This window comes from Ovis canadensis, chromosome 20 (genome assembly GCF_042477335.2).
Source record: "Ovis canadensis isolate MfBH-ARS-UI-01 breed Bighorn chromosome 20, ARS-UI_OviCan_v2, whole genome shotgun sequence".
Taxonomy (NCBI): Eukaryota; Metazoa; Chordata; class Mammalia; order Artiodactyla; family Bovidae; genus Ovis; species Ovis canadensis.
In genome coordinates, this window is record NC_091264.1 from 45,587,947 (window position 1) to 45,615,341 (window position 27,395).

General features: G+C 49.5%; 15 non-coding genes across 15 annotated transcripts; 7 read left to right on the forward strand and 8 right to left on the reverse strand.

The window, feature by feature from the left end:
• The first annotated feature begins 1,918 nt into the window (after positions 1-1,918).
• TRNAR-ACG (transfer RNA arginine (anticodon ACG)) lies at positions 1,919-1,991 on the forward strand. Its single transcript has one exon. It is a non-coding gene; the product is annotated as a tRNA-Arg (tRNA).
• Positions 1,992-2,650: 659 nt separating this feature from the next.
• On the reverse strand, positions 2,651-2,724 carry TRNAI-AAU (transfer RNA isoleucine (anticodon AAU)). Its single transcript has one exon. It is a non-coding gene; the product is annotated as a tRNA-Ile (tRNA).
• A 1,063-nt stretch (positions 2,725-3,787) lies between these two features.
• TRNAV-CAC (transfer RNA valine (anticodon CAC)) lies at positions 3,788-3,860 on the forward strand. Its single transcript has one exon. It is a non-coding gene; the product is annotated as a tRNA-Val (tRNA).
• Positions 3,861-4,391: 531 nt separating this feature from the next.
• On the forward strand, positions 4,392-4,465 carry TRNAI-AAU (transfer RNA isoleucine (anticodon AAU)). The gene has a single exon. It is a non-coding gene; the product is annotated as a tRNA-Ile (tRNA).
• A 3,374-nt stretch (positions 4,466-7,839) lies between these two features.
• Positions 7,840-7,911, forward strand: TRNAM-CAU (transfer RNA methionine (anticodon CAU)). Its single transcript has one exon. It is a non-coding gene; the product is annotated as a tRNA-Met (tRNA).
• A 527-nt stretch (positions 7,912-8,438) lies between these two features.
• On the forward strand, positions 8,439-8,520 carry TRNAS-GCU (transfer RNA serine (anticodon GCU)). The gene has a single exon. It is a non-coding gene; the product is annotated as a tRNA-Ser (tRNA).
• Positions 8,521-9,084: 564 nt separating this feature from the next.
• TRNAS-GCU (transfer RNA serine (anticodon GCU)) lies at positions 9,085-9,166 on the forward strand. Its single transcript has one exon. It is a non-coding gene; the product is annotated as a tRNA-Ser (tRNA).
• A 2,176-nt stretch (positions 9,167-11,342) lies between these two features.
• Positions 11,343-11,424, reverse strand: TRNAS-GCU (transfer RNA serine (anticodon GCU)). Its single transcript has one exon. It is a non-coding gene; the product is annotated as a tRNA-Ser (tRNA).
• A 564-nt stretch (positions 11,425-11,988) lies between these two features.
• Positions 11,989-12,070, reverse strand: TRNAS-GCU (transfer RNA serine (anticodon GCU)). Its single transcript has one exon. It is a non-coding gene; the product is annotated as a tRNA-Ser (tRNA).
• Positions 12,071-12,597: 527 nt separating this feature from the next.
• TRNAM-CAU (transfer RNA methionine (anticodon CAU)) lies at positions 12,598-12,669 on the reverse strand. Its single transcript has one exon. It is a non-coding gene; the product is annotated as a tRNA-Met (tRNA).
• Positions 12,670-16,038: 3,369 nt separating this feature from the next.
• Positions 16,039-16,112, reverse strand: TRNAI-AAU (transfer RNA isoleucine (anticodon AAU)). The gene has a single exon. It is a non-coding gene; the product is annotated as a tRNA-Ile (tRNA).
• Positions 16,113-16,643: 531 nt separating this feature from the next.
• On the reverse strand, positions 16,644-16,716 carry TRNAV-CAC (transfer RNA valine (anticodon CAC)). Its single transcript has one exon. It is a non-coding gene; the product is annotated as a tRNA-Val (tRNA).
• A 1,062-nt stretch (positions 16,717-17,778) lies between these two features.
• TRNAI-AAU (transfer RNA isoleucine (anticodon AAU)) lies at positions 17,779-17,852 on the forward strand. Its single transcript has one exon. It is a non-coding gene; the product is annotated as a tRNA-Ile (tRNA).
• Positions 17,853-18,511: 659 nt separating this feature from the next.
• On the reverse strand, positions 18,512-18,584 carry TRNAR-ACG (transfer RNA arginine (anticodon ACG)). The gene has a single exon. It is a non-coding gene; the product is annotated as a tRNA-Arg (tRNA).
• An 8,309-nt stretch (positions 18,585-26,893) lies between these two features.
• TRNAV-UAC (transfer RNA valine (anticodon UAC)) lies at positions 26,894-26,966 on the reverse strand. Its single transcript has one exon. It is a non-coding gene; the product is annotated as a tRNA-Val (tRNA).
• Positions 26,967-27,395: the final 429 nt, after the last annotated feature.

A 27,395-nucleotide genomic window follows, 5' to 3' on the forward strand; every position in this document is an offset into this window, starting at 1 on the left:
CGACGAGGGGTAGGGTACGGCCGGGATGACAGGGGGCGTCTGCCGTTAATCTTGCCACGGAGTGCTTGTTGGAAGCCCTTGGTACTGCTGTCGCATCACCATCAGCTGGATCGTGTTGAGCCGTTGTTTGATGAAGGCCAAAAGCCTACCTAGGATACAGGGCCCGAAAGTCAGGAGCAGTAGGAGAATGATGATCGGTCCCACTAGGGAAGATAGCAAAGTTGTCAGCCAAGGGGAGCTCTGGAAGCTCTGGAACCAGGATTCGAACCAGCCCTGCTGAGCCTCTCTCTCTCTCTCTCTCTCTCTCTCTCTCTCTCTCTCTCGCCTTTTGCCTTCCTTCCTGGCAGTTTCTGCCTTCGTCTCTCTCTCTCTCTTTTCCTTTGATTCTGTCTCTCTTTTCTCTCACTCTTTCAGTTTCAGTCTTTCTCTTCCTTCCTTCCCTCACTCTCTCTGCCACTCTATTTCTCTCTCTCCTACTTTCTTTTGCTTCCTCTCCTTTTCGCTCTTCAACTCTTCTCTTTCCTTTCTCTGACTTTCTTTTGCTTTCTCTGACTTTCTCCTCTTTCCTTCTCTGGTTCCATTCCCCCTGGTTCTTTCCGTCCCTCGTCTTCCTTCCTTTTTCTGCGTCTCCTCCTCTCTGTCTTACTCCTTCTGTCCTCTCCCTCTGTTGCTCTCCCTAAGGTCTTCCTCCCTCTCCTCTTAATAAAAGATTTGGACGGTGGTTTCTCAGTCACTCAGGAATCGGCGACAGAGGGGTTCGGGTAATGGTCAGTTTGGTCGGCCCCATGAGGGTGGAGCGGTAAGAGTGATCGGGAGAAGGGGTCGGGGCCAGGGCCACCCCTGTCTCTGGGAGACCCAGGGGAGCTCGTTTGAGTCGGGTCAGGTGGTACCAGGGCTCGTGTCCCAGGAGTTTGGCTGCTGTAGGAGTGGTGAGGATTACAGTATGGGGTCCCATCCAGCGAGGCTGTAGTGGGCGGGGACTCAGGGTTTTCAGCAGTACCTGATCTCCTGGTGCTAGAGGCCAGGCGGGCCCCTCGTCGTCTGTCGGTTGTGGCAGGACCCGATCTGCGTGTTCCCTCACCTAATGTGATTTCTGCACCTTTGAGTATACCTTTCCTGCCTTCTTGCCTCTTTTTGCCTTTACCATTGACTTCTGCATGCTTTTATCCGATGCATGATTTATCATAGAATTTGGCCATGATTCTCCCTCTCAGGGAGTATTAACTACTCTTAACAGTAAGAGGAGAAGAATGTGATTCTTAGGGCCAAATGCACTTCCAAACCAAATAAGTGTATTTTATTTTATAACACTTAGTTAAAGAGCACACAGGGCAGTCAGTGACCATCCGCAGACACATCATCAGGGCCCCAAAGAAGTATAGAATAGATGAAGGAGGTGGAAGCACGCCAGATTAACAGATAGCAGAAATTAACCAAGAGTACTCACAGCAGAAAACTTGCTTTCAAGGAGTGACTTCTTTCTATCATGTATGGAAAGTCCTAAGGGTTAGATTTGCTTGCAATCCAAAATGTAGACATGGGAAACGACGTTGTGGTACGTACACTAACCCTAAATGAAGTGAATCGGTGGGAGTCGTCAGTGTCGGGGTTATTTCTATCTTCCTAGCAGAACCACGGAGAAAGAAATGGCAATCCACTCCAGTGTTCTTGCCTGGAGAATCCCAGGGACGGGGGAGCCTGGTGGGCTACCGTCCATGGGGTCGCACAGAGTCGGACACGACTGAAGCGACGCAGCAGCAGCAGCAGCAGCAGCAGGAGCAGCAGCAGCAGCAGGAGCAGCAGGAGCAGCAGGAGCAGCAGCAGCAGCAGCAGCAGCAGCAGCAGCAGCAGCAGCAGCAGCACCAGCGGCTTCGGAGGCCTCATTGAAATAGACGTGCTTAAGCCCTCTCGTCGCGGGGGGCCAGTGGCGCAATGGATAACGCGTCTGACTACGGATCAGAAGATTCTAGGTTCGACTCCTGGCTGGCTCGAAACCCTTTTGACGACTGATCTTCCTGCACTTACTTGAACCGCACCCAAACTCTCCAAGCTTTGGCGCCTCACAAGCGCTCCGAAAAGCTCCCTCAACCTTACTTCTTGTTACCCCGTGGGGCCATCCTACCTCTTGTCGCAGTCCGAAGGACCCTTCAAAGGCGATCACTGGAACATCCACAATCAAGCATTTTCTGGTTTCGATCTCCCACAGCAAATACGGAGAAAGGACCACATAGGGACAGCTGAACTGAGTTTCACATCAAAGAGGCTTTAAGAAAACAGGAGGACGAGGAACAAGAAAGAGAGAGAAAGTAGGAAAGAAAAAGGCTCGGCAAGTGTCTTCACCACTTATTCGCACTGGGTTCCCCTTCACTTATTCCCACTGGGTTCCCCTTCGCCACCCGCTTCCCCCTTCCTAACAGAAAGACGAGTGGCTTTGACTGAGGAAATGTTAAATCCAAGAAAGCCCAGGGTGTTTCGCACCAGATATCGGAGATGGCCTGCACCCGGACTTCCAAAAGAGCGCTGGTAGGACAGTTCCAAGAGGGAGGAGTAACACGCTGATTTTTTTTTTTTTCCCTAAGCAACCCAAGTTACATACAAGTCCAGGGTTCAAACGGTTAACACCTTGAGTGGTAAGGCGCAAAAGGCTCCTTGGCCCGTACGGGGATCGAACCCGCGACCTTGGCGTTATTAGCACCACGCTCTAACCAACTGAGCTAACCGGCCCTGACACGTCTTGCCCCACCGCTTAAGGTCTCTGCTTGCCGCGGTTACGCTTCTTTTTCGTGGTCCTCAGAGAGCTGTTCCACGTGTAACGCAACAAACATCTGCTTGTGACCTCTGCACACAAAGCCAAACTCGGACAGCAGCCCTTTGGACCAAAGGGCGCCAAGCGAGGGAGCAGGAGACGAGCCTCACGTCCACTCCCTCCTGGTCTTTCAGTTGGCGGTGTTTTGTTGTTGTTGTCTGTCTGTCTGTCTGTCTTGTCTGTTTGTTTGTTTTAAGCGGAAGACCAAAGAATCTGGGACTGGTCACCGACTCTTGACATTTCAGGATTCAGGATGTTTCCGGTTTACCATTCGCTGCCCTGGTAGTCCATCGCTCGGAGATTCGTTAGCTCAGCTTGCCCCGGAGAAACAAACTGACTTTGGATGTTACTGATGACATCTACAACAGCAGTGTTAGTGCCTTGAGGATGTTACCGACCACAGCAATTCTAGTCTGACTCTGGTTGATTTGTGCTCTACTGGCACAGAATTGAGGTCAGAGGGGACGAGTAAGGAAGGACTGCCTGGCAGATCAGTGGGCATTTGCCCCTCTCCGCCCCTCGGTTTCTATCAGCCAAACACTGCCCGTCACAGGATGGGCAGCTGCTAGAGTTCAAGGGCACAGAATCGCGCTTACTTTTCAACCAGGATCATTGAATCATCTTCAGTCATTGCAGTCCTTTTCTGGCACTCAAGAGATGGTGATCCCAGAACTTCCTAAGGTCACACAAACCCACACAAGACAAAATCGAGCCGATTTCCGACATCTACTGTACCCGGACGCTGCCTAACACGTCTGCTCTGCCTTTGGCAAGGAATTCTGCGCTTAGAGGCAGTATTTGCTTAGTGTGACTCGCTGACTGTAGCATTGTTGGTCGTGATAGGAGGGCGCACTAACGTCGACCATTTCCTGAAAGAGAAAACCGATTCGGTGTGGCCAGCTTGGGCTAGCCGGGAGTCTCCTTTTTCGCTCGGACACCATCAGGGGGTGAAAAAACATGACCAAGGAGCGGAGAAAGCAAGTTTCCGTAGTGTAGTGGTTATCACGTTCGCCTCACACGCGAAAGGTCCCCGGTTCGAAACCGGGCGGAAACAGCGTTTCTCTTCGGAGTTTGCATTTTGAACCGTTCTCCGGAACCTCTCAGGAAACTTCCGAGAAACTCGGTAGATGAGGAGGCTTCTGAACTCCCACCGAATCTCACCCGTAGACCTGGGGGAACTACCGACGATCCGACCTATCGGCATAGTCTCCGGGCACCGTATTCCATCTCGTACGGCAGAGCCTGCACTCTGCCCAGCTTAAGGCGCTTTCTGCGAGCCTTTTACACAAACAGCAAATTCTTCCATGGATTCCCCGGGCCGTAGGCCGCAGCTTCCCCCGAAAAACTTCGGTTTCCTCGTTCACGTCGAGGAATACGACCGAAACCCAATTGTGCCTTCTTTTCCTTTGGTTTTCTTCTCCGAGAAAGCGTCTCATTCTTTTGACTAAGGATGGAAGGCAACGACAATGACGAAACTCTCTTAAGAGAAGCAACAGTTAAGAGTCAGTTGGAGCTTGACATTTTGGAGGGGGAGGCGGGGGCCGTAAGAGGAAAGGAAGAGGAGAAGAGGACTTGCGCAGTCAGGGGCCGGTTAGCTCAGTTGGTTAGAGCGTGGTGCTAATAACGCCAAGGTCGCGGGTTCGATCCCCGTACGGGCCACTGTTCTCTTTGGTCAGCGCCTCCAGGAGGCTGCCCGCTGTTTTCCGAGGAAACTTGCCTCTTAACCTGCGTAGAGTCCCCTTGGGCGGTTGTGCCTGTTCCGTCGGGACGCCAGGCTGTCTCCTGGAGGGTGCTGTCTAACCACGTCGTCCTCTGCCGAGGCCTTCTCCTTTTGCCTTCCATCTTTCCCAGGATCAGGGTCTTTTCCAGTGAACTGGCTCTTCGCATGGGGTGGCCAAAGTGTTGGAGCTCCAGCTTCAGCGACCGTCCTTGCAATGAATACTCGGGGTGGGTTTCCTTTAGGATTGACTGCTTTGATCTCCTTGCAGTCCAAGGGACTCTCGAGAGTCTTCTCCAGCGCCACACTTCGAAAGCATGAATTCTTTCGCGCTCAGCCTTCTTTATGGTCCAGCTCTCACATTCGTACGTGACTACTGGAAAAACCATAGCTTTGACTGTACGGGCCTTTGTCGGCAAAGTTACGTCTCCGCTTTTTAATACGCCGTCTAGGTTGGTCATAGCTTTTCTTCCAAGGAGCAAGCGTCTTTTAATCTCGTGGCTGCAGTCACCGTCCGCATTGATTTTGGAGTTTTCTCCTTCTGTTTGCCATGAAGTGATGGGACCGGATGCCATGATCTTGGTTTTCTGAATGTTGAGGTTTAAGCCAGCTTTTTCACTCTCCGCTTTCACCCTCATCAAGAGGCTCTTCAGTTCCTCTTCGCCTTCTGCCATCGGAGTGGTATCATCTGCGCATCTGAGGTTGTTGATAGTTCTCCTGGCAATCTTGATTCCAGCTCGTGATTCATCCAGCTGGGCCTTTCACAGGATGTACCCTGCATAGAAATCTAATAAGCAGGGTGCCGATATACATACAGCTTTGTCCTATGCCTTTCCCAGTTTTGAACCAGTCCGTTGTTCCACGTCCGGTTCTAACTGTTGCTTCTTGACCCGTATACGGGTTTCCCAGGAGACAGGTAAGGAGACAGTTAGAGTCCTCTAACGTGTTCCAAACCCACCACCCTCACATACCTTTTATCCACTCGTTATCCAGTTTAGCTCTCCACTTAGCACAAGCCCAACATTTTTCCAGGCAGGCAGGGTTCTCTTTCCTCCGGGACCAATGGATGAGGACAGAGAGCTGGGCAGGGTCAGAGGGTGGCCTAACAGGAAAAATTTGGTGGGAGGTGGAGGCCGGGGCAGGGGAAAAGATTCCTGGCAACCTTTTGTCAAAAGTGTATTCGATTTTAAATTGTCTTTCCAAAGTAGTGGCTCAATCAACGCCCTTTCTCAAATCCTCAAGAGATACAAAGTAAGGAGGCATTCTTAAAAGGTGGTTCTTTCCATGTCTCTGAAGACCCTTTAAGATGAACTGACAGCCAAGACTGCCTTGTCAGGAGAGACCGCGCAAGGTGGTGGACTGATTCGGGATACTTCCTCTCCCTACGTGTCTGCAGCACTTTGACCACCTTGAACAAGAAACACAAGACCACAAGACTGACTTTTTTTTTTTTTTTTTTTTTTTGAGGCCAGGAATGAAATCTGGACTCTTGTCATCAGTTGACAGCCGTGCATTACCCATGACTGCTTCTGACTTCCAAGGACAATTCAGTATCATGGTCACTTCTCTGATCACTGCGGGGATTCCTTCCCCAGCCTTGTATAGTTTCCCTACCTGTGTGCGCTGACCAGTGTTAAGGTCCATGTGGAGAGCTTCCTGGAGTTTCCTCTTCTCCCGGCTCTCTCCTTTCCGGTGCTCTGTCCTGCCGTCTCCAGCTGTCTTGGTCTCCTGGACTTAATCCGCCCCGACACTTCAACTCAGAGAATTCACCAGCCTCTGCCTGCGCTGGGGCCTGGAAACTCTCTCAAAGCAGTAAAAACTCGGGTGCAATCCTAGATCTCACGTCAGTTCCCAGCAAAATCGCTCACTCATTTCTTTTCTGTCAAAGATTACCATCCTTCTTTGCCTGATGTTTGGTGTCTGGAAAAGTGTTTCAGATCTGTTTTGGTTCTTTCAGGCAGGAGGGTGCGTCTGATTCTTGTGATTTTGTCTTGGCTAGAAACAGGCCTTTTCACTCTTTGGAGGAGGAAGAGGGGGAAGCTGAGGCCTCTTCGGTTTGTGGGTTTCTGCTCTGGGGTTGCAGGCTGCGGGGGAGCAGAGACGGGCAGGTTGGTTAGTGCAGCAGCCTGTCCTAGGGGCAGTTGGCATCGCCTTTCCGGGAAACATGGGGCCTCCTGCTGCTTGTGGCAAGCAGTGTGTGCAGATATTGGGCCCCGGCTCCAGGTTCCAGCTTGGGTCAACCTATCTGGAGGGTTCAGGCTACAGGCCCCAGCGCCAGTCACATGGTCTTCTCCGTTGTACCAGTGTGAGTGTGTCAGTGCGTGTGTGTGCCAGGGCTGGTTGTGGGAGAGGAGGGCTCTGGTGGGAGAGCAGGGCCTGAGTCCAGGAGTGCCGAGAGGCTGACGTCACCAAAACGGGCATTCGGATCTCTGGCGGGCCGGCAGGCTGAAGGTGGGCGCTTTCTGATGAGCGGGCGGGAGCCTTGGAAGATGGGCGATCCGCACACGCTTTCCTCACCGCCGCCTGGCTGTCACCCGCGGGACATCGGAACACCTACCTGCTGCACCAGTGCCTCCCCGCTGGGTCAATTCCGGCCGTCCTCCTTGGTGGCCGGGTGATGATTGCCACTTGGCAGAGCTTCAGAGGCTGGGACTGGATGAACCAGTGGGACCCGCCCAGCACCTGAGTCCACCCGAGCCACCCCTCTCAGTCCCTTGATACCTCTAGTCCCCTTTCTTTCTCTCTCTCTCTCTTCCTCGTTCTCCTTTCCTTTAGGTTATTACATCTTCGTGGGACCCTTTCCCCAACACTTTATTAAAGGATATTTTAAAATGTAAAGAGCTTACGTGTAAATTGAGCTGGATGAACTTAACCGAGGTATACTACTCCCACGTGACCACCGCCCAGCTCGAGGTTCAGGACATGCCAGTTAGTCCAGAAAATCGCCTTATGCCCCCTTGCCAGTCAATATTGCCTCCTGCAAGCTCATCGCTGTCTGATTTCTAGCGCCGGGTAATGTGCCTGCTCTTGAATTTCGTAGAAGTGGAGTCATATAGCATATCCTATGGTAAGACTTCTTTTCTTTCTTTCTTTCTTTCTTTTTTTTTCTTTTTTCTTTTTTTCTTGCCTAGGGCAATAGTTCTGAAAGTGATTTGAGTCTTTACACGTACAATAAGTTGTAGAAGTTTGATCTTATTGCTGGGAGGTTTACTCTTCCGATTTTATAAACCAACCAAACTTTATCTGTACAAGGAAATGGGACGTTGCTCATGATACTCATAGTAGGGAATAAAGCAGCCTAGTCAGGCCATCTGTCAGCAGAGTGGCGCAGCGGGAGCGTGCTGGGCCCATAACCCAGAGGTCGATGGATCGAAACCATCCTCTGCTAGGCTTTCTTTTCGTGACACCCATCCGGTTCCTTTCTCGAGCATCACAGGCACAACACAGCTCGTCAGCTTACAGATGCACCGTCTCCTTTCACCACTCCTAGAACCGTTGCCACCGCCTTCCTAATCTTTATAAAACAACAAGCGTTTTCCTTTCCCGTCCTTTTCCTTTCTTTCTTTCTCCCCCACCCTTTTGTCCTAGTCGAGGGCCCTGGGACCGGGCTGGGGGGAGGGGGTGAGGGTGTAATAGCAAAATCGGCCCTCCTCACTCATTTCCAAAGAGAGGCAAGCCCTTCTTACTTCGGAATAGTTGACAAGTTTACCGTCCATTTCCAATGGATCAGCACTACTTCTTCCAGGGCATAAAATACCCACTTGACGCCAGTTAGGGTTTTATATCTTCTTTACACTCGAAAGAAAAAACTTTTCTTGTCTGTTTGTTTGTTTTTCTTGATTTCTGCCCACGGACTGGTCCGCGAGTCTCCTACTGTCTGCCCCTTATCTTTTCACGACTATTCCTGTGTTGTGCGACGAGGTGGCCGAGTGGTTAAGGCGATGGACTGCTAATCCATTGTGCTCTGCACGCGTGGGTTCGAATCCCATCCTCGTCGTCTGGTTGAGTTTATGGCCTTCTGCTGTGGCTCAGCTGGTGAAGAAACCACCATCCTCACTGCGGGAGACTTGGGTTCAATCCCTGTGTGGGGAAGATGTCTACGCCTCTCTTTTCACTCCTATAGGTCAAGTAAACGGGAATTTTTTTTTTTTTTAAATCCTTCTCGAAGGCAATACACGTTGCTATTACTTATGAAGGCTCCAATCGCATGCACTTTGTGGGAAAAACAGAAGGAAAAGGGTTAAGTTCGAAAACGCAGGAGAATCAGATTACAGAAAATAGAGAAAACTTCGCTCTGTGACTGTGAGGCAATGTGAGTACTGAAGAAGAATGAGAATTAAAGCTGGAGACACAGCAGGTTAAAAGACTATCGAAGTGTGAAAGGTGCCCCAAGGAAGGAGTAAAGAATCAGTTCTTTGTGCAAATTCTCTGAAAAAAGACTGCAGTTTGAAGAATGGTACTGGGCACAGACATGGAACTATAAGGCTTTCCAAACAGTAATATTTTTAAAAAGTTTTCAGAAGTTGCAATTCCTTGTGAGACGAGGTGGCCGAGTGGTTAAGGCGAGGTGGCCGAGTGGTTAAGGCGATGGACTGCTAATCCATTGTGCTCTGCACGCGTGGGTTCGAATCCCACCCTCGTCGGATGTAGAGGGCAAATGTGAATTTTGCTCTTGATCTTGATAGAAGAACTGTATACAATTTTCTGTTTCACCTCATTCTACCTCTTGCTTTCTTTGTTCTTGCAGTTTCATTTCGATCCTGGATACTCTCGTATTCACACTGTGGCAATTTTCTCTTTTTTCTATAACCTCTTTCCTCATTGGTGACACTCTAGTTCTCAACTTCTGCCTTCGTTTCACATCTTTTCATTCTCCACGCACTTTGGATCTTAGTTCAGTGCTCTTCCGTACCTGACTGAGTGCTCTATTGCTCTCTCTTAGGGCGTGATATACGGCTTATATCTATCATGTTGTGGCGCAAATTGCAGAGTCAAGAGATCCAAAGTTTTGGTCAGAACCCAGCTATTCCCTCCTCTGAACAATTTAGAGGGTCAGTTCAGTACAGTTGAGTCGCTCAGTCATGTCTGACTGTTTGCGACCCCATGGACTGCAGGATGCCAGTCCTCCGTGTCCATCACCAACTCCCTGAGTCAGTAATGTCCATTGAGTCAGTGATGCCATTGAACCACCTCATCCTCTGTCCTCCCCTTCTCCTCCAGCCTTCAATCTTTCCCAGCATCAGGGTCTTTTCCAAGGAGTCAGTTATTCACATCAAGTGGCCAAAGTATTGGAGTTTCAGCTTCAGCATAAGTCCTTCAAATGAATATTGAGGACTGGTTTCCTTTAGATGGACTGGTTGGACCCCCTTGCAATCCAAGGGACTCTCAAGAGTCTTCTCTAACACCACAGTTCAAAAGTATTAATTCTTTGACACACAGCTTGCTTTATAGTCCAACTCTCTCATCCATACATGACCACTGGAAAAACCATAGCTTTGACTAGACGGACATTTGTTGGCAAAGTAATGTCTCTGCTTTTTAATGTGCTGTCTAGGTTGGTCATAACTTTCTTCCAAGGAGCAAGCATCTTTTAATTTCATGGCTGCAGTCACCATCTGCAGTGATTTTGGAGCTCCTCCCCCCTAAAAAAGTCTCACTGTTTCCACATCTATTTGCCATGAAGTGATGGGATTGGATGCCATGATCTTAGTTTTCTGAATGTTGAGCTTTAAGCCAACTTTTTCACTCTCCTCTTTCACTTTCATCCAGAGGCTCTTTAGTTCTTCTTCACTTTCTGCCATTAAGATGGTGTCATCTGCATATCTGAGGTTACTGATATTTCTGCCAGCAATCTTGATTCCAGCTTGTGCTTCATGCAGCCCAGCATTTCTCATGACGTACTCTGCATATAAGTTAAATAAGCAGGGTGACAATATACAGCCTTGACGTACTCCTTTCCCGATTTGGAACCATTCTCTTGTTCCTTGTCCAGTTCTAACTTTTGCTTTTTGACCTGCATACAGATTTCTCAGAAGGCAGGTAGGGGGTCTGGTATTCCCACCTCTTGAAGAATTTTCCACTGTTTGTTGTAATCCACATAAGGTAACCTGAAAAAACAAGTTGAAGTATGTTAGTTTAGTGGGCTTCCAAATAAGAACATCTTCAAAGCAATAAGCAAAGGAGAGCAGGTCTCTCCACACCTCACCTCACCCTTCCACTCCCCCCGCACCCCCCACCATCCTCCCAGTCCCAACTTCGTCAGATTTTATTTTTCCATTTTATTAAAAAAATTTTTTCTCATTATTTATGCCACTTGCTGTTTCAAGGAATTTTTACTTTCTTGTCATAGTGTAAGGACTCAGTAAACAGTATTGTACAAACAATGAAAACTTTCCTAAGATTTCTGTGTGTTTTCCTCCTTGAATTTGCCAGTTGAATTATGATGCAGAAACCTGTTTATTTTACTATATTCATTTCATTTATTTCCTGCCTTTCAAACTTAAATCCTTTGCTCATTCTTCCCATAAAGTGCATGAGACTGGTGTCTTTATAAGTAATAGCAACATGCATTGGTTTCAAGGAGGATTTACAAAACATTCAAGCTAACTTGATCTAAATTTAGTAACTCATGTAGAAGTGAAAGTCACTCAGTCCTGTCCCACTCTTTGTGAACAGGTGGACTGTAGTCCATGGAATTCTCAGGGCCAAACACTGGAGTGGACACCTTCCCCACACATGGACTGAACCCTAGGCTCCCGCAGTAGGGTGGTGGTTTCTTCACCAGCTGAGCCAAAGCAGAAGGCCATAAACTCAACCAGACGACGAGGATGGGATTCGAACCCACGCATGCAGAGCACAATGGATTAGCAGTCCATCGCCTTAACCACTCGGCCACCTCGCCTTAACCACTCGGCCACCTCGTCTCACAAGGAATTGCAACTTCTGAAAACTTTTTAAAAATATTACTGTTTGGAAAGCCTTATAGTTCCATGTCTGTGCCCAGTACCATTCTTCAAACTGCAGTCTTTTTTCAGAGAATTTGCACAAAGAACTGATTCTTTACTCCTTCCTTGGGGCACCTTTCACACTTCGATAGTCTTTTAACCTGCTGTGTCTCCAGCTTTAATTCTCATTCTTCTTCAGTACTCACATTGCCTCACAGTCACAGAGCGAAGTTTTCTCTATTTTCTGTAATCTGATTCTCCTGCGTTTTCGAACTTAACCCTTTTCCTTCTGTTTTTCCCACAAAGTGCATGCGATTGGAGCCTTCATAAGTAATAGCAACGTGTATTGCCTTCGAGAAGGATTTAAAAAAAAAAAAAATTCCCGTTTACTTGACCTATAGGAGTGAAAAGAGAGGCGTAGACATCTTCCCCACACAGGGATTGAACCCAAGTCTCCCGCAGTGAGGATGGTGGTTTCTTCACCAGCTGAGCCACAGCAGAAGGCCATAAACTCAACCAGACGACGAGGATGGGATTCGAACCCACGCGTGCAGAGCACAATGGATTAGCAGTCCATCGCCTTAACCACTCGGCCACCTCGTCGCACAACACAGGAATAGTCGTGAAAAGATAAGGGGCAGACAGTAGGAGACTCGCGGACCAGTCCGTGGGCAGAAATCAAGAAAAACAAACAAACAGACAAGAAAAGTTTTTTCTTTCGAGTGTAAAGAAGATATAAAACCCTAACTGGCGTCAAGTGGGTATTTTATGCCCTGGAAGAAGTAGTGCTGATCCATTGGAAATGGACGGTAAACTTGTCAACTATTCCGAAGTAAGAAGGGCTTGCCTCTCTTTGGAAATGAGTGAGGAGGGCCGATTTTGCTATTACACCCTCACCCCCTCCCCCCAGCCCGGTCCCAGGGCCCTCGACTAGGACAAAAGGGTGGGGGAGAAAGAAAGAAAGGAAAAGGACGGGAAAGGAAAACGCTTGTTGTTTTATAAAGATTAGGAAGGCGGTGGCAACGGTTCTAGGAGTGGTGAAAGGAGACGGTGCATCTGTAAGCTGACGAGCTGTGTTGTGCCTGTGATGCTCGAGAAAGGAACCGGATGGGTGTCACGAAAAGAAAGCCTAGCAGAGGATGGTTTCGATCCATCGACCTCTGGGTTATGGGCCCAGCACGCTCCCGCTGCGCCACTCTGCTGACAGATGGCCTGACTAGGCTGCTTTATTCCCTACTATGAGTATCATGAGCAACGTCCCATTTCCTTGTACAGATAAAGTTTGGTTGGTTTATAAAATCGGAAGAGTAAACCTCCCAGCAATAAGATCAAACTTCTACAACTTATTGTACGTGTAAAGACTCAAATCACTTTCAGAACTATTGCCCTAGGCAAGAAAAAAAGAAAAAAGAAAAAAAAAGAAAGAAAGAAAGAAAGAAAAGAAGTCTTACCATAGGATATGCTATATGACTCCACTTCTACGAAATTCAAGAGCAGGCACATTACCCGGCGCTAGAAATCAGACAGCGATGAGCTTGCAGGAGGCAATATTGACTGGCAAGGGGGCATAAGGCGATTTTCTGGACTAACTGGCATGTCCTGAACCTCGAGCTGGGCGGTGGTCACGTGGGAGTAGTATACCTCGGTTAAGTTCATCCAGCTCAATTTACACGTAAGCTCTTTACATTTTAAAATATCCTTTAATAAAGTGTTGGGGAAAGGGTCCCACGAAGATGTAATAACCTAAAGGAAAGGAGAACGAGGAAGAGAGAGAGAGAGAAAGAAAGGGGACTAGAGGTATCAAGGGACTGAGAGGGGTGGCTCGGGTGGACTCAGGTGCTGGGCGGGTCCCACTGGTTCATCCAGTCCCAGCCTCTGAAGCTCTGCCAAGTGGCAATCATCACCCGGCCACCAAGGAGGACGGCCGGAATTGACCCAGCGGGGAGGCACTGGTGCAGCAGGTAGGTGTTCCGATGTCCCGCGGGTGACAGCCAGGCGGCGGTGAGGAAAGCGTGTGCGGATCGCCCATCTTCCAAGGCTCCCGCCCGCTCATCAGAAAGCGCCCACCTTCAGCCTGCCGGCCCGCCAGAGATCCGAATGCCCGTTTTGGTGACGTCAGCCTCTCGGCACTCCTGGACTCAGGCCCTGCTCTCCCACCAGAGCCCTCCTCTCCCACAACCAGCCCTGGCACACACACGCACTGACACACTCACACTGGTACAACGGAGAAGACCATGTGACTGGCGCTGGGGCCTGTAGCCTGAACCCTCCAGATAGGTTGACCCAAGCTGGAACCTGGAGCCGGGGCCCAATATCTGCACACACTGCTTGCCACAAGCAGCAGGAGGCCCCATGTTTCCCGGAAAGGCGATGCCAACTGCCCCTAGGACAGGCTGCTGCACTAACCAACCTGCCCGTCTCTGCTCCCCCGCAGCCTGCAACCCCAGAGCAGAAACCCACAAACCGAAGAGGCCTCAGCTTCCCCCTCTTCCTCCTCCAAAGAGTGAAAAGGCCTGTTTCTAGCCAAGACAAAATCACAAGAATCAGACGCACCCTCCTGCCTGAAAGAACCAAAACAGATCTGAAACACTTTTCCAGACACCAAACATCAGGCAAAGAAGGATGGTAATCTTTGACAGAAAAGAAATGAGTGAGCGATTTTGCTGGGAACTGACGTGAGATCTAGGATTGCACCCGAGTTTTTACTGCTTTGAGAGAGTTTCCAGGCCCCAGCGCAGGCAGAGGCTGGTGAATTCTCTGAGTTGAAGTGTCGGGGCGGATTAAGTCCAGGAGACCAAGACAGCTGGAGACGGCAGGACAGAGCACCGGAAAGGAGAGAGCCGGGAGAAGAGGAAACTCCAGGAAGCTCTCCACATGGACCTTAACACTGGTCAGCGCACACAGGTAGGGAAACTATACAAGGCTGGGGAAGGAATCCCCGCAGTGATCAGAGAAGTGACCATGATACTGAATTGTCCTTGGAAGTCAGAAGCAGTCATGGGTAATGCACGGCTGTCAACTGATGACAAGAGTCCAGATTTCATTCCTGGCCTCAAAAAAAAAAAAAAAAAAGTCAGTCTTGTGGTCTTGTGTTTCTTGTTCAAGGTGGTCAAAGTGCTGCAGACACGTAGGGAGAGGAAGTATCCCGAATCAGTCCACCACCTTGCGCGGTCTCTCCTGACAAGGCAGTCTTGGCTGTCAGTTCATCTTAAAGGGTCTTCAGAGACATGGAAAGAACCACCTTTTAAGAATGCCTCCTTACTTTGTATCTCTTGAGGATTTGAGAAAGGGCGTTGATTGAGCCACTACTTTGGAAAGACAATTTAAAATCGAATACACTTTTGACAAAAGGTTGCCAGGAATCTTTTCCCCTGCCCCGGCCTCCACCTCCCACCAAATTTTTCCTGTTAGGCCACCCTCTGACCCTGCCCAGCTCTCTGTCCTCATCCATTGGTCCCGGAGGAAAGAGAACCCTGCCTGCCTGGAAAAATGTTGGGCTTGTGCTAAGTGGAGAGCTAAACTGGATAACGAGTGGATAAAAGGTATGTGAGGGTGGTGGGTTTGGAACACGTTAGAGGACTCTAACTGTCTCCTTACCTGTCTCCTGGGAAACCCGTATACGGGTCAAGAAGCAACAGTTAGAACCGGACGTGGAACAACGGACTGGTTCAAAACTGGGAAAGGCATAGGACAAAGCTGTATGTATATCGGCACCCTGCTTATTAGATTTCTATGCAGGGTACATCCTGTGAAAGGCCCAGCTGGATGAATCACGAGCTGGAATCAAGATTGCCAGGAGAACTATCAACAACCTCAGATGCGCAGATGATACCACTCCGATGGCAGAAGGCGAAGAGGAACTGAAGAGCCTCTTGATGAGGGTGAAAGCGGAGAGTGAAAAAGCTGGCTTAAACCTCAACATTCAGAAAACCAAGATCATGGCATCCGGTCCCATCACTTCATGGCAAACAGAAGGAGAAAACTCCAAAATCAATGCGGACGGTGACTGCAGCCACGAGATTAAAAGACGCTTGCTCCTTGGAAGAAAAGCTATGACCAACCTAGACGGCGTATTAAAAAGCGGAGACGTAACTTTGCCGACAAAGGCCCGTACAGTCAAAGCTATGGTTTTTCCAGTAGTCATGTACGAATGTGAGAGCTGGACCATAAAGAAGGCTGAGCGCGAAAGAATTCATGCTTTCGAAGTGTGGCGCTGGAGAAGACTCTCGAGAGTCCCTTGGACTGCAAGGAGATCAAAGCAGTCAATCCTAAAGGAAACCCACCCCGAGTATTCATTGCAAGGACGGTCGCTGAAGCTGGAGCTCCAACACTTTGGCCACCCCATGCGAAGAGCCAGTTCACTGGAAAAGACCCTGATCCTGGGAAAGATGGAAGGCAAAAGGAGAAGGCCTCGGCAGAGGACGACGTGGTTAGACAGCACCCTCCAGGAGACAGCCTGGCGTCCCGACGGAACAGGCACAACCGCCCAAGGGGACTCTACGCAGGTTAAGAGGCAAGTTTCCTCGGAAAACAGCGGGCAGCCTCCTGGAGGCGCTGACCAAAGAGAACAGTGGCCCGTACGGGGATCGAACCCGCGACCTTGGCGTTATTAGCACCACGCTCTAACCAACTGAGCTAACCGGCCCCTGACTGCGCAAGTCCTCTTCTCCTCTTCCTTTCCTCTTACGGCCCCCGCCTCCCCCTCCAAAATGTCAAGCTCCAACTGACTCTTAACTGTTGCTTCTCTTAAGAGAGTTTCGTCATTGTCGTTGCCTTCCATCCTTAGTCAAAAGAATGAGACGCTTTCTCGGAGAAGAAAACCAAAGGAAAAGAAGGCACAATTGGGTTTCGGTCGTATTCCTCGACGTGAACGAGGAAACCGAAGTTTTTCGGGGGAAGCTGCGGCCTACGGCCCGGGGAATCCATGGAAGAATTTGCTGTTTGTGTAAAAGGCTCGCAGAAAGCGCCTTAAGCTGGGCAGAGTGCAGGCTCTGCCGTACGAGATGGAATACGGTGCCCGGAGACTATGCCGATAGGTCGGATCGTCGGTAGTTCCCCCAGGTCTACGGGTGAGATTCGGTGGGAGTTCAGAAGCCTCCTCATCTACCGAGTTTCTCGGAAGTTTCCTGAGAGGTTCCGGAGAACGGTTCAAAATGCAAACTCCGAAGAGAAACGCTGTTTCCGCCCGGTTTCGAACCGGGGACCTTTCGCGTGTGAGGCGAACGTGATAACCACTACACTACGGAAACTTGCTTTCTCCGCTCCTTGGTCATGTTTTTTCACCCCCTGATGGTGTCCGAGCGAAAAAGGAGACTCCCGGCTAGCCCAAGCTGGCCACACCGAATCGGTTTTCTCTTTCAGGAAATGGTCGACGTTAGTGCGCCCTCCTATCACGACCAACAATGCTACAGTCAGCGAGTCACACTAAGCAAATACTGCCTCTAAGCGCAGAATTCCTTGCCAAAGGCAGAGCAGACGTGTTAGGCAGCGTCCGGGTACAGTAGATGTCGGAAATCGGCTCGATTTTGTCTTGTGTGGGTTTGTGTGACCTTAGGAAGTTCTGGGATCACCATCTCTTGAGTGCCAGAAAAGGACTGCAATGACTGAAGATGATTCAATGATCCTGGTTGAAAAGTAAGCGCGATTCTGTGCCCTTGAACTCTAGCAGCTGCCCATCCTGTGACGGGCAGTGTTTGGCTGATAGAAACCGAGGGGCGGAGAGGGGCAAATGCCCACTGATCTGCCAGGCAGTCCTTCCTTACTCGTCCCCTCTGACCTCAATTCTGTGCCAGTAGAGCACAAATCAACCAGAGTCAGACTAGAATTGCTGTGGTCGGTAACATCCTCAAGGCACTAACACTGCTGTTGTAGATGTCATCAGTAACATCCAAAGTCAGTTTGTTTCTCCGGGGCAAGCTGAGCTAACGAATCTCCGAGCGATGGACTACCAGGGCAGCGAATGGTAAACCGGAAACATCCTGAATCCTGAAATGTCAAGAGTCGGTGACCAGTCCCAGATTCTTTGGTCTTCCGCTTAAAACAAACAAACAGACAAGACAGACAGACAGACAACAACAACAACAAAACACCGCCAACTGAAAGACCAGGAGGGAGTGGACGTGAGGCTCGTCTCCTGCTCCCTCGCTTGGCGCCCTTTGGTCCAAAGGGCTGCTGTCCGAGTTTGGCTTTGTGTGCAGAGGTCACAAGCAGATGTTTGTTGCGTTACACGTGGAACAGCTCTCTGAGGACCACGAAAAAGAAGCGTAACCGCGGCAAGCAGAGACCTTAAGCGGTGGGGCAAGACGTGTCAGGGCCGGTTAGCTCAGTTGGTTAGAGCGTGGTGCTAATAACGCCAAGGTCGCGGGTTCGATCCCCGTACGGGCCAAGGAGCCTTTTGCGCCTTACCACTCAAGGTGTTAACCGTTTGAACCCTGGACTTGTATGTAACTTGGGTTGCTTAGGGGAAAAAAAAAAAATCAGCGTGTTACTCCTCCCTCTTGGAACTGTCCTACCAGCGCTCTTTTGGAAGTCCGGGTGCAGGCCATCTCCGATATCTGGTGCGAAACACCCTGGGCTTTCTTGGATTTAACATTTCCTCAGTCAAAGCCACTCGTCTTTCTGTTAGGAAGGGGGAAGCGGGTGGCGAAGGGGAACCCAGTGGGAATAAGTGAAGGGGAACCCAGTGCGAATAAGTGGTGAAGACACTTGCCGAGCCTTTTTCTTTCCTACTTTCTCTCTCTTTCTTGTTCCTCGTCCTCCTGTTTTCTTAAAGCCTCTTTGATGTGAAACTCAGTTCAGCTGTCCCTATGTGGTCCTTTCTCCGTATTTGCTGTGGGAGATCGAAACCAGAAAATGCTTGATTGTGGATGTTCCAGTGATCGCCTTTGAAGGGTCCTTCGGACTGCGACAAGAGGTAGGATGGCCCCACGGGGTAACAAGAAGTAAGGTTGAGGGAGCTTTTCGGAGCGCTTGTGAGGCGCCAAAGCTTGGAGAGTTTGGGTGCGGTTCAAGTAAGTGCAGGAAGATCAGTCGTCAAAAGGGTTTCGAGCCAGCCAGGAGTCGAACCTAGAATCTTCTGATCCGTAGTCAGACGCGTTATCCATTGCGCCACTGGCCCCCCGCGACGAGAGGGCTTAAGCACGTCTATTTCAATGAGGCCTCCGAAGCCGCTGGTGCTGCTGCTGCTGCTGCTGCTGCTGCTGCTGCTGCTGCTGCTCCTGCTGCTCCTGCTGCTCCTGCTGCTGCTGCTGCTCCTGCTGCTGCTGCTGCTGCTGCTGCGTCGCTTCAGTCGTGTCCGACTCTGTGCGACCCCATGGACGGTAGCCCACCAGGCTCCCCCGTCCCTGGGATTCTCCAGGCAAGAACACTGGAGTGGATTGCCATTTCTTTCTCCGTGGTTCTGCTAGGAAGATAGAAATAACCCCGACACTGACGACTCCCACCGATTCACTTCATTTAGGGTTAGTGTACGTACCACAACGTCGTTTCCCATGTCTACATTTTGGATTGCAAGCAAATCTAACCCTTAGGACTTTCCATACATGATAGAAAGAAGTCACTCCTTGAAAGCAAGTTTTCTGCTGTGAGTACTCTTGGTTAATTTCTGCTATCTGTTAATCTGGCGTGCTTCCACCTCCTTCATCTATTCTATACTTCTTTGGGGCCCTGATGATGTGTCTGCGGATGGTCACTGACTGCCCTGTGTGCTCTTTAACTAAGTGTTATAAAATAAAATACACTTATTTGGTTTGGAAGTGCATTTGGCCCTAAGAATCACATTCTTCTCCTCTTACTGTTAAGAGTAGTTAATACTCCCTGAGAGGGAGAATCATGGCCAAATTCTATGATAAATCATGCATCGGATAAAAGCATGCAGAAGTCAATGGTAAAGGCAAAAAGAGGCAAGAAGGCAGGAAAGGTATACTCAAAGGTGCAGAAATCACATTAGGTGAGGGAACACGCAGATCGGGTCCTGCCACAACCGACAGACGACGAGGGGCCCGCCTGGCCTCTAGCACCAGGAGATCAGGTACTGCTGAAAACCCTGAGTCCCCGCCCACTACAGCCTCGCTGGATGGGACCCCATACTGTAATCCTCACCACTCCTACAGCAGCCAAACTCCTGGGACACGAGCCCTGGTACCACCTGACCCGACTCAAACGAGCTCCCCTGGGTCTCCCAGAGACAGGGGTGGCCCTGGCCCCGACCCCTTCTCCCGATCACTCTTACCGCTCCACCCTCATGGGGCCGACCAAACTGACCATTACCCGAACCCCTCTGTCGCCGATTCCTGAGTGACTGAGAAACCACCGTCCAAATCTTTTATTAAGAGGAGAGGGAGGAAGACCTTAGGGAGAGCAACAGAGGGAGAGGACAGAAGGAGTAAGACAGAGAGGAGGAGACGCAGAAAAAGGAAGGAAGACGAGGGACGGAAAGAACCAGGGGGAATGGAACCAGAGAAGGAAAGAGGAGAAAGTCAGAGAAAGCAAAAGAAAGTCAGAGAAAGGAAAGAGAAGAGTTGAAGAGCGAAAAGGAGAGGAAGCAAAAGAAAGTAGGAGAGAGAGAAATAGAGTGGCAGAGAGAGTGAGGGAAGGAAGGAAGAGAAAGACTGAAACTGAAAGAGTGAGAGAAAAGAGAGACAGAATCAAAGGAAAAGAGAGAGAGAGAGACGAAGGCAGAAACTGCCAGGAAGGAAGGCAAAAGGCGAGAGAGAGAGAGAGAGAGAGAGAGAGAGAGAGAGAGAGAGAGAGGCTCAGCAGGGCTGGTTCGAATCCTGGTTCCAGAGCTTCCAGAGCTCCCCTTGGCTGACAACTTTGCTATCTTCCCTAGTGGGACCGATCATCATTCTCCTACTGCTCCTGACTTTCGGGCCCTGTATCCTAGGTAGGCTTTTGGCCTTCATCAAACAACGGCTCAACACGATCCAGCTGATGGTGATGCGACAGCAGTACCAAGGGCTTCCAACAAGCACTCCGTGGCAAGATTAACGGCAGACGCCCCCTGTCATCCCGGCCGTACCCTACCCCTCGTCGCCCCCATTCAGCAGGAAGTAGCCAGAGAGAGTCGGTGCCCCTTGTCCTATATCAAAAAGGCCGGGATGAAAGGTCAGGGCAAGGTCGGGATGAAAGGTCAGGGCAAGGTCAGGCGTGTTGAGGCATGCCTGGACATGCCCGGGCATGTCGAGACATGTCCCGGCAGAGTGCTGCAGACACGCCCTGGAGATGGGCCGGCAACCAAGCCGACCAATCAGGAGTCGACACGAAGCCCTCGCCATCCAATCAGGAGCTGACACGGAGCCCTTGGACACCAATCACCGCTGAGCCCGCGTTTTCTTCCTTATATGGGAGCCCCGGCCCGGGCTATAAAACCTTTCCCCACCCCTCACACCTCGCAGACTCCCTTTGCTTCGCAGACCCCCCCCCCTCGCGTCCTTGCTTACCCGCCCCCGGGAGTTCTGCCCGAGAGTGACCGCCCAATTAAAAAAAAAAAAAAAAAAGAAATCACATTAGGCAGAGACTGCTGGAATTCAGGAAATGACTTAATACCACATAAAATTTAAACAGACAGACATGCTCTCTTTAGACACTGTGGTTATATGTTTCTTCTGGTTTTCAAGGTGGGCGTAAGGAACACCTCAAAATATACAACTGCCTTGAGAGAAGGATTCTGGATGTTGAGAGAGACAGGGCATAGTAATGTTCTTGATGGCACAAACTTGGAATCCAGAATGCAACGCTTTCTGACCCCAGCATTGCCATCTGTTGCCTAACTGGCCTTTGCAATAAAAGACCCAGTGTGCAGAAGCTGACAGGAATGTGAAGATTTAGGCAGAAAGCTTTGGGGAAGTTTTATCTGAAGGAGTGATGATGGAGGGCAAGTTTCGAGGTTGAGGAGATAGTAACTAGGAACAGAGGTGGAACAGATAATATATTCACAAATCTCTGGGACGTAAGAGGACAGGGTGGTGGGGAGAGAGGGGGGCAGTGAAGTGTGAAATGAAGCTGGAGACATAGGAGAGGCCATGGAGAAGATTTGAGGCCATAAGCTTAAGGGTCATGTCGTAAAATAGGTCTCAGATGTTCAGGTGGCAGGCGACCCTTTCAGAAACACCGCTTCCTGCCTTTCATCCATTTGTCCTCTCAAAGTTCACAGAATCCGAGATCTAGTCTGATCTAATCTGAGTAAAAGTCAGCTAAAATTGCCCCAAATATTGGCGAAAACTCCCAGGCATTCAAACCATGCAGCCCCCTTTAGACCACAGCGGGTAACAGCGGTGGTCCCCGTAGACAGCCCGGCCAACCCGCCCGACTCCCTCAATTGCAGTTTCGGGGATCTGCCACCCCAGGGTGCTGAGCTCCACCGGCGCAGAGGCAATGGGAGTCCAGACATCGAGGTATCACTTCCCTGAACGCGGGAGCCCCCGTTTTGCAGTCTGTACTCAGGTGTCAAGGGAAATAACAAGCAGTCTGTACCCGGGACAGAAGAAAAAGTGTGAATCAAGCCAAACTAAGGACGATAGCCTCATGTGAGTGTCTCTCACTAATTCTGAAGAACGGCTCCAGAGAAACATGGTTTTCAGCAATTTTATACCTTGTCTATTTATATAGATTGGTTATACATATTTATATAGGTTGACTATAGTCTTTGCAGCCAAAGATGGAGAAGCTCTATACAGTCAGCAAAAAACGAGATCGGGAGCTGACTGTGGCTCGGATCGTGAACTCCTTACTGCAATTTTCAGACTTAAGTTGAAGAAAGCAGGGAAAATCACTAGGCCATTCAGGTGTGACCTAAATCAAATCCCTTACAATTATACAATGGAAGTGACAAGTAGATTCAAGGGATTAGAATCTGATAGAGTGCCTGAAGAACTTGGACAGGAGGCAGTGATCGAGACCATCCCCAAGGGGGAAAAAAAAATGCAAAAAGGCAGCATGGTTGTCCGAGGAGGCCTTACCAATGGCTGAGAAAAGAAGAGAAGTGAAAGGCAAAGGAGAAAAAGAAAGATATACCCATTTGAATGCACAGCTCCTAAGAATACTTAGGAGAGGTAAGAAAGCCTTCCTCAGTGATCAATGCAAAGAAATAGAGGAAAACAATAGAATGGGAAAGACTAGAGATCACTTCAAGAAAGTTAGAGATACCAAGGGAGCATTTCATGCAGAGATGGGCACAATAAAAGACAGAAATGTTAGGTATGGACCTAACAGAAGCAGAAGAGATTAAGAAGAGGTGGCAAAAATACACAGAAGAACTATACAAAAAATGGTCTTCACGAGCCAGATAACCACAATGGTGTGATCACTCACCTAGAACCAGACATTCTGGAATGGGAAGTCAAGTGGGGCTTAGGAAGCACCACTATGAACAAAGCCAGTGGAGGTGATGGAATTCCAGTTGAGCTATTTCAAATCCTGAAAGATGATGCTGTGAAAGTGTTGCACCCAATAGGCCAGCAAATGTGGAAATCTCAGCAGAGGCCCCAGGACTGGAAAAGGTCAGTTTTCATTCCAGTCCCAAAGAAAGGCAGTGCCAAAGAATATTCAAACTACCACACAATTGCACTCAATGTAATGCTCAAAATTCTCCAAGCCAGGCTTCAACAGGACGCAAACTGTGAACTTCCAGATGTTGAAGCTGGATTTAGAAAAGGCAGAGGAACCAGAGATCAAATTGTCAACATCCGTTGGATCATCGAAAAAAGCAGGAGAATTCTAGAAAAACCATCTACTTCTGCTTTACTGACTACGCCAAAGCCTTGGACTGTGTGGAGCACAAGAAACCGTGGGAAATTCTTCAAGAGATGGGAATACCAGACCACCTGACCCGCCTCCTGAGAAACTGTGTGCAGGTCAAGAAGCAACAGTTAGAACCAGACATGGAACAACAGAGTAACAGAGTGGTTCCAAATCGGGAAAAGAGTATGTCAAGGCTGTATATTGTCACCCTGCGTGTTTAAGGTCTACGCAGAGTACATCATGCAAAATGCTGGGCTGGATGAAGCACAAGCTGGAATCAAGATTGCCAGGGGAAATATCAATAACCTCAAATATGCAGATGATACCACCCTTATGGCAGAAAGCAAAGAACTAAAGAACCTCTTGATGACAGTGAAAGAGGAGAGTGAAAAAGTTGGCTTAAAGCTCAACATTCCAAAAACTAAGGTCACGGCATCCGGTCCCATCACTTCCTGGGAAATAGATGGGAAACAATGGAAACGGTGAGAGGGGGCTCACTCTCACTGTTTTGAGGGGCTCCAAAATCACTGCAGATGGGTTGCTGACTGCAGCCATGGAATTGAAAGATGCTTGCTCCTTGGAAGAAAAGCTATGAGCAGCGTAGACAGCATATTTAAAAGCAGAGATGTTACTTTGCTGACAAAGGTCCGTCTAGTCAAAGCTATGGTTTTTCCAGTAGTCATGTATGGATGTGAGAGGTGGACTATAATGAAAGCTGGGCACAAAAGAACTGATGCTTTGGAACTGTGGTGTTGGAGAAGATTCTTGAAAGAGAGAGAGTCCCTTGGACTGCAAGAAGTTCCAACCAGTCTATCCTAAAGGAAATCAGTCCTGAACATTCATTGGAAGGACTGATGCTAAAGCTGAAGCTCCAATATTTTGGCCACCTCATGCGAAGAGTTGACTCATTGGAAAAGACTTTGATGCTGGGAGGGATTGGGGTCAGGAGGAAAAGGGGACGACAGAGGATGAGATGGCTGGATGGCATCACCGACTCAATGGATGTGAGTTTGAGTGAACTCCCGGAGTTGGTGATGGACAGGGAGGCCTGGTGTGCTGCGATTCATGGGGTCGCAAAGAGTCGGACACGACTGAGCGACTGAACTGGACTGAACTGAACTGATGTGAAGAACTGACTCACTGGAAAGGAACCTGATGCTGGGTAAGACTGAAGGCAGGAGGCGACAGAGGATGAGGTCACCGACTCAATGGACATGACTTTGGGCAAGCTCCAGGAGTTGGTGATGGACAGCGAAGCCTGGCGTGCCGCAGTTCATGGGGTGGCAAAGAGTTGGACTCGACTGAGCAAGTGAGCTGAACTGATTCCTTGTCAGAACAAAAAACATCAAAAGTGAAATGGCACATTCCTTAAAGGTTTCAAAAAAAAAAAAAAAAAAAAGAGCAGACCAGCCAGTACACATCACATCAGTCTAGCCCAGGCACCTGGGAAATACTACTAGTATTCACCTCTCAGGGAAAAAGACATTTAAGCTTTACCTTTAAAACAGACTTTTTTTTTTTTTTTTACTTTAATTAGGCACGAACATATGTAAGCCAGAATGACTTTCCCATACCTTAACCTGTGACCATTTCTCTCAGAACCATCAAGCAGAGATAGAGATTTTATTTTCTTGGGCTCCAAAATCACTGTGGATGATGACTGCAGCCGCAAAAATAAAAGACGCTTGCTTCTTGGAAGAAAAGCTATGAGATACCTAGACAGCGGATTAAAAGGCAGAGACAGCATTTTGCCAATGATGATCCCTCTCTCTGGTCAAAGCTATGGTTTTTCAGCAGTCTTTTAGGGACGAGAGAGTGGACCGTAAAGAGGCTGAGCGTGGACCTGTCGATGCTTTGGAACTGTGGTGCTGGAGAAGCCTCTTGAGGGTCCCTTGGACTGCAAGGAGATCAGATCAATCCATCATAAAGGAAGTCAACCTTGAATATTCATTGGAAGGACTGATGCTGAAGCTGAAGCTCAAATGTTTTGGCCACCTGATGTGAAGAGCCGACTCACTGGACAAGAAAGACCCTGACGTTGGGAAAGATTGAGGGTAGGAGGAGAAAGGGGACAGAAGATGATCTGGTTGGAGGGCATCATCGACACAGCGGACATGAATTTGAGCAAACCCTGGGAGATAGTGAAGGACGGGGAAACCTGGCGTGCTGCAATCCGTGGGGTCCCAAAGAGTGGGACACGACTTAGCGACTGAACAGCAGCAACAACGGAAATACCGTGTACGGTATTTTATGTGTTTTTTAATTTTTTTTTTTAAGTCTGTGCCTAAAACACACGCGCCACCGACTCAATGTACCATTAAAACATTTCCCCCTACCCTTTCTCGCTTTTGAGAAATCCCTCTCACCGCCCGGCAAATCCAGAGTGCGCTGTTCATGGTCCTGACTCCGTGAACAGTTCTGGTTTCCCGGGGGCGACGCGGACCTTCTCCGCCTGCCCGTCGCGCGCTTCCTGTTGATCTGGATGCAGAGTCCCCGAACCGTCCGAGAAGAGCCGCTGCTGGCCTAGATACCCTGCCTGCGAGGGTCCCCAGGCCCCGTTCCGTGTATGCCTGTCCCACAGCCTTGTCTCGAAACACACACGCAGACAAACGCACCTCAACTCCATTCCGATCTCAGCCGGGACTGGTCTGTGCCTAAATGGAACCGTCTTTTGAACCCGGGGAAGCGACGGGTCTGTGCGATTGAAGGACAACCCGTGGCAGAGTGTGACCAGTCCGCCCAGGCGAGCCTAGGTGGGTGGGTAATTGGGTCTGGCTGCAGATGACCGCGTGCTGCCTGGGCTCCCAGAAAAGGGGCGAGTCGGCGTCGACCGCGTGGTGGAAACATTTGAGCAGAGATTCGGGTCCAGGCGGACTACGGAATAATTCCCTGAGGGTACTGGTGGGGATCCGCACGCGGACTCGGGGAATTAGGAGAAAAAGGAAAGGACAGTGAGATTAAGCAACGGTCTCCACCCGGTACAAGATCTCCGTGTAGTTTCTGGGGACAGGAAACTTCTGATTCATTGCTTCCATCCCCTCCGCCATTCCTTTCCACCTTCTGCACACACAGATTTTATGTCGAAGGTTTTCGAAAATATTTCTGGTAAGGGGAAAAAAAAACCTGCCAGAGATGGAAGACATCTGGAAACCTCCCCCTTTTTATTCGTCTGTTGTTTTTAGCTTCTTGTTTGACTGATTGCGTTCTTTCGTTGATTCACTTGTACTGCTGTAGGCCTACCTCAGTTGCTTCCGGCCAGTCGGTTGCATTTCAAATCATTTGCCCATAGGCTAACGGTGAAAGCGAAAACAATAAAGCTTGGTGAAGAAAATGTAGCGAAATACTTCCATGCATTTGAGATGAGCGGCTATATGTTAGACAGGACAGAAGGAGCACTGAGCGTCCAGGACATCATAAGCACTCAGCTACCCCCGTACCTCGCAAAAACCGACCCCTTTTTCCTCAAAATTGCACTAGGAGAGAACATTATAACTGACACATTGTAAAGCTGCTGGAGTCCGAGGAACGTCAAGAAATGTTAAAATACAGTAAGTATTTTAAGAGGCCGTAGATGAGAGCACGGGTGCTCTGAGGATACGTTGGAATCGGGAACCTTGGACAGGGCCGCAAAATCCGAAGGAAATCTTTGCACCTGTCTGTAAGACAGCAAAAGCCGACTGATCCGGCTGTTTCCGCCCGGTTTCGAACCGGGGACCTTTCGCGTGTAAGGCGAACGTGCTAACCACTGCACCACGGAAACGTCACGCCCAGGACAGATATTACAAGTCCCATAAAACGGCACACTCGGTTCCCTGGTTGCTCCCCACTACCCCCCTCCCCGCCACGCCCCCGATCTAGTAATTTTGAATATTTCTCTTGCAGAATGTTTTCACTCGCTTTCCACCGTTTCAAAAACTTTTGCTAAAAGAATAACATCGAAACTCTATGGCTCATAACCAAACCTAACTCAGCAGTGGGGGTGGTTTAGTCGCTAAGTCGTGTCCGACTCTTGCCACCCCATGGACTGTAGCCTGTCAGGCTCCTCTGTGCATGGGATTCTCCAGGCTGGACATCTGGAAACAACCTCCTGGAGTGGGGATGTTCCCGACCCAGGGATCAAGGCCGGGTCTCCCGCATTGCAGGCAGATTCTTTACCGCCTGAGCTAGGAGGCAGCAGAGACCAAACACC